The sequence below is a fragment of the Takifugu rubripes genome, chromosome 2 (genome assembly GCF_901000725.2).
Source record: "Takifugu rubripes chromosome 2, fTakRub1.2, whole genome shotgun sequence".
Lineage (NCBI taxonomy): Eukaryota > Metazoa > Chordata > Actinopteri > Tetraodontiformes > Tetraodontidae > Takifugu > Takifugu rubripes.
This window is the reverse complement of record NC_042286.1, coordinates 5,172,762-5,178,876: the sequence shown is the minus strand read 5'-3', so window position 1 is coordinate 5,178,876 and position 6,115 is coordinate 5,172,762. Positions and strand designations below refer to the sequence as shown.

The 6,115-nt window shown below is 40.3% G+C and overlaps 1 gene segment (V, D, J or C); it reads right to left on the bottom strand.

Moving 5' to 3' along the window:
- Window positions 1-6,115, bottom strand: part of LOC115248046 (Ig kappa chain V-III region MOPC 63-like) — a 31,516-nt gene that overhangs the window by 23,450 nt on the left and 1,951 nt on the right.

The window sequence follows — 6,115 nt, the reverse complement described above, 5'->3', positions numbered from 1 at the left end:
TCTCTGTGTTTGTTGTGATTATTGATGAGAGAATCTGATCATCATCATTTACTGCAGTTTGGTCTTTAGTTTTATTTGTTTTTGAAAGGAAAAAGTGGGAAGAAGTAAACAATCATAGTTGAATAAGAGGTGAAATATCAGTGTAAAAATACAATAAAACAAGCAGAAGAGATGGTTTGAGCTTGTTGTAAATTCATTTATTTCGATAAATATGAACATGAATGTGTTTCAGGGCCGGTATCAATCAATCTTAATATAGCGTCTGTTACAATCAAAATTGTTTCTAGGTGCTTTACAGAATCCCAGGGCCTGACCCCCAACAAGCAAGAGTGGCAACGACCCTTTAACAGGAAGAAACCTTGAGCAGGACCAGGCTCATGTAGGAGGACCCTCCTGCTGATGGCCATGAGGTATGAGTTCATTCCTTTATGTTCTCTGTATTATTTGTACGGATCATAAATATTCAGAATAAATTAAACAAAGTTCATCAGATCTGCACATAGAAGCAGCACTTGAGTAAATGTAATTACTGATTTAATGGTTGATTATTACTAATAATCCTGTGTGAGTTATACATTTTAAAATGTATAATGGTTAAACTGAGTATTTGTGTATTATTCATGGTTATTTTAAAGCTTTTAAACTGACTTGACTTGTGTTTAAATGAATCTGGTTTGTACTTGGTGACTCTGGTGTTGACTGAACCAGTTCTGCTGGTGACTCTTCATCGTCTGCAGCTGCAGCTGCTGTTTTCACTTCAGTCACACTGAGGGAGGTTTTTGTACGGCTCTAAATCACTGTGTGAATGTTCCGTCGTTATGGTCACCCAGACAGTAATAATCTGCTTCATCTTCAGCCTGAACACCAGTGATGGTTAGAGTGTACTGAGAACCAGATCTGCTGCCACTGAATCGAGACGGCGTTCCTGTGTTGAGACTTGATACATAATATATCAGAAGTTTAGGAGCCTGTCCAGGTTTCTGAAGGTACCAGCTGAGAGCATTGCCAATATTTGAGCTTCCTGTGGCGCTGATGGTCACAGACCCTCCAACACTAACAGACTTGAATTTATCAGCCTGAGTGAGAAAGTTGTTGGCAGAAGATTCTGAAATGACAAACAACAAATGTTAAAAAGAGCAGTTGAAAAGAGCCTGGAGGAGCAGTTATGATGTAAAAATGAAATGATTTCAGCCTCCTTGGAAAGAAGAAGAGGATGAAATCAAACAATGTTGAAAAGTCTCACCCTGACTCAGAAAGATGACAGTCAGAATTATTGACAACATGGTGATGCTGAAGTTTTCAGTGTGAGAGCGTGAAAAGAGTTCAGACTCTCTGTGACATCAGAACTTTAAACTCTGAGGAGCAACCATGCAGAAAAACATGCAAATGTTCTGCAGAAGATAGAAACTCACCTGTTCTAGTGAAACACAGACACGCATGAGGAGGAGTCACACTTTTTCCACTGAGAGTTGAATAAAAGCTTTTATTAAGTTAATTTTCTGACTACTGTTGCTTTAATTTTCTACTTTCTTTTGTTAATTATTTCTCATTAATGAGTTTAAATTCTGACCTGCTGTCAGAGACACAATCATGGAGATTTAATGACTCCACTGCTGTCTGTAGAACGCTAAAGGAAGCTTGAAGACATTTTATGGCTGTTTTTAGGCGAGATTGCGATAAAAAGAAAATCTTATACAAACAGTGAAGAGGACAGGGCCTAAAATTGAGCCTTGAGGCACCTCCCTAGTGATGGGTTACGATGATTCAGTTTATTTGGTTGTAGTTGACCTGCATGTGTTGTTTCTGTTCTTGCCCTGGGATCTACTTTTGGCCGAAGCACCTTCTTCCTCACCTGCTGCTCTTATCGATGGATTAGATCTGCACCTTTAAAGACTGCCTCCTTTCTCCACTCATCCCCCGATCATTGTAGGGCCCACTTGGCTCCATTTCTGTGAAAACATTTGAAGTATGAGCTTTTGTTTGCCAGCTTTCCCTCACTTGCCCATGTTTCGTCTGTCGCCAGTTCCAGTCAGCAGCAGCTTCACCTTATTGTTACTGTTTTGTGGGAAATAAAACCGTTAAATCATCCGGTTTGTCTGTGTCTGCATTCCAGTTCCAGTTTAATATGGGTGAGAGAGAAACCAGTGTTGTTGAACATTTCAAGGATGACTGAGTGATCTACTGAGTCAAAAGCCTGAGAGAGGTTCATGATCATGGAGGTAAAATAACTTCTCTCATCAAGGATAGTTAGAATATTATTGATGATCAAACTGGTGGTGGTGAGAAAACTGTGATGTGGCCTAAAACCAGAGTGATACGGATTTAATATGGAACGAGTTTGAGATGATGATGATTAGATGTTCTCTGCATTATTTGTTTTATATCATAAATATTCAGAATAAATGAAGCAAAGTTCATCAAATCTGCACAAAGAAGCAGCACTTGAGTAAATGTTATTACTGATTTAATGGTTAATTATTACTACGGTAATAATTTTGTATCAGTTGTAACTTGTAACATATCATTCATCTATTAATGGTTAAACTGAGTATTTCTGTATTTTTCATGGTTATTTTAAAGCTTTTAAACTGATTTGACTTGTGTTTAAATGAATCTGGTTTGTACTTGGTGACTCTGGTGTTGACTGAACCAGTTCTGCTGGTGACTCTTCATCGTCTGCAGCTGCAGCTGCTGTTTTCACTTCAGTCACACTGAGGGAGGTTTTTGTACGGCTCTAAATCACTGTGACAGCACTCCTCTACTATGTAGACCCAGACAGTAATAATCTCCAGCATCTTCAGCCTGAACACCAGTGATGGTTAGAGTGTACTGAGAACCAGATCTGCTGCCACTGAATCGAGACGGCGTTCCTGTGTAGAGACTTGATACATCATATATCAGAAGTTTAGGAGCCTGTCCAGGTTTCTGAAGGTACCAGCTGAGATCATTGCCAATATTTGAGCTTCCTGTGGCGCTGATGGTCACAGACCCTCCAACACTAACAGACTTGAATTTATCAGCCTGAGTCAGAAAGTTGTTGGCAGAAGATTCTGAAATGACAAACAACAAATGTTAAAAAGAGCAGTTGAAAAGAGCCTGGAGGAGCAGTTATGATGTAAAAATGAAATGATTTCAGCCTCCTTGGAAAGAAGAAGAGGATGAAATCAAACAATGTTGAAAAGTCTCACCCTGACTCAGAAAGATGACAGTCAGAATTATTGACAACATGGTGATGCTGAAGTTTTCAGTGTGAGAGCGTGAAAAGAGTTCAGACTCTCTGTGACATCAGAACTTTAAACTCTGAGGAGCAACCATGCAGAAAAACATGCAAATGTTCTGCAGAAGACAGAAACTCACCTGTTCTAGTGAAACACAGACACGCATGAGGAGGAGTCACACTTTTTCCACTGAGAGTTGAAGAAAACCTTTTATTAAGTTAATTTTTGACTACTGTTGCTTTAATTTTCTACTTTCTTTCATTAATTGTGTCTTATTCATCAGTTTATATTCTGACCTGCTGTCAGAGACACAAACATGGAGATTTCATGACTCCACTGCTTTAATGTCATTAACATGAACACAGATACAGACAGAATACTGTTTGTCAAGGACATCTAATTGTCTCAGATGGAGACTGGTCCCAAATACAACAGAGAAGAATTACATTGAAATCAAAGAACAAACTTTATTGACCACAAAGAAATGATCCAAACTGATCGCCAGACTCACACACAGCAGGAGGTAAATCCTGACAAGACGGAATCCACAGAATAAATCCCTCTGGTTAGTAATGCAAAACGTGATAGAGGTGCGTCATCGTCATCGATCCAAAGTCGCCCTGTTGGAGGCATTCAGCAGGGTAAACAAAGGGCACGTCCTGGACTAGATTGTGGAAGATTATTAATTATTGCTGCATTGGTGGACCAATAGGGCAGACCGTAAAAACCTTTTTGAATTTTTCTGACTACCAAAAATTTCAAAGTTCAAAATCAAGGAGAACAATGCCAAAATTTTTAGACGAAAGCAGACAGTTGCAGTATGCAAAGCTTAACCAGGTTTTCAATAACAATCTGGACAACATTTGAATTTGTTTGGCCCATTTGTTATCAGGTGGTTGAACTGTGGATAGCAGCATCTCTTTCATAACTTTTGCATGAAATAGTAATAAATTTAAAAAACAAAACAAAAATAACAATGAATCCTCTGCTCCCACTTAAGTCTACCATGGAGTTCCACCAGGTTCAGTATTTGGTCCAATCTTATTTATCTCATACATGCTGCCTCTCATTAATATAATCAGGAAGCATTTGATAGATTTCCATTGCTCAGCTGATGACACCCAATGATTAGTGGAGCCAGATCCAACTGATCAGCTCCTGAAACTCCAGACCTGCCTGGAAGACATCAAGGGTGGGATGAGCAGAAATTTCCTGCAGTTGAACTCAGATAAAAGTGAAGTTATCACACTAGGCCCAACACATCTGAGGACCTTATTCTCTTGTGATGTAGCCCTGCTGAGTGGCATTAACCTGCCTCCCAGTAGCATTATGAGGAATCTTGGTGTCTTGTTCAATCAGGATTTGTCTTTAGGTACCCACATTAATTATGTCTCAAGGACTGCCTTTTATCACCTACATAACATTGGTAAAATGAGGAACCTCTTGTCCCAAACTGTTGCAGAAAGATTCGTCCATGCATTTATTTCCTCCGTGCTGGATTATTGTAATTTACTTTTGTTAGGCTGCCCGAAGAATTTGTTAAACTCTCTAGAGAATCCAGAATGCAGATGCTCAGGTGTTGACCAGAACCAGGAACAGAGACCACCTTAGTTCCTTGGCTTCTCTACATTGGCTCCCTGTTAAATTTAGAGTAGATTTTAAAATCATCCTCCTCCTCCTCAAATATAGTCCCTCATATTTAAATGATCTTATGAATTCATGTCATCCCACCAGCGCGATGCACTGTAAAAACACAGGTTTACTTGTAGTTGCCATGGTTTCCAAATGGGACAGAGCCTTCAGCAACCAATCCCCATTTCTCTGGAACCAGCTCCCAGTCTGGATCCGGGAGGCTGACACAGTATCTTTATTTAAAGACAGACTTAAAACCTTCTGTAGTATCTGACCCGTTTTGTGCAGGCTTTACATCTGTAAGGCCGTAATGTGTTTAACACCCAGCCTAAGCACCATATTAGGACATGCTCCACATGTGTGTCCGGTGTCTTCCTCCTTTATGTAAAAGGAGCTCCTAAGAGATGACACTGGAGCCTGTGGGCCCCTGGTTGTCCTCCATATGAGGATGTGTAGCATGAAGCATCTTCAGTATTCCCTTTTTTGGTAATAACTGAACGCTATACCATTGGGTTGGCCATATTGTATAGTGTGAGGTCATCAGTAAAGAATGTGTTTACGCGACTGTATAAGAAGGAGGTGACGATGAAGACACCTCGGAGTTCTTCACCATCGGGACCGCGAAACCTCCCTCGGACAATCTGCAGTGTTCGATTGATACCTGACTGTTCTCTCCAATAAACATCTTTGATAACCAAGTCGGTGTCTGCGAAGATTCCTTCCTCATCAACACATATTGGCTACCACCAGGAGAAGATTTACAACACTTCCTTATTCAGAAAATTATCTATACATGTTACTTCTTCTTCACAGCACATCTGTCGATGATTTGATGTGCATCTCTCTCACCCATCCAGACATCTTCTCATTATAGGCTTTCAAACCTTTGCATGATTTAGTTCTTGCCCCGCGTATGGGCTTGGGAAAACCAGGTCGTTGAGGATGTCTGGATATGTAACACACAGGAGACTCTCCTGATTGCCATCGATCTAACAAAGGAAGCAAACCTTTGTGGTTCTGCACCATAATCTGTACTTCCTCCAGATATCGTATCCTTTCCTGAGGACCAAGTCCTTCCCTGTAGGCCTTTGAGTCAGAAATGTGAATCACTGAAAATGATCTATAATTAGGGAGTCAATGAAACAGATCAAAGGATCGGGCAGACAGAATCGGGAAGAAAGCGAAGCACTTTATGGGGGTGCAGACAAGAAACGCTGGTCAAAACCAGAAAGGGTCAGTTTCAGAAAATCAGTCCAAAAACGACT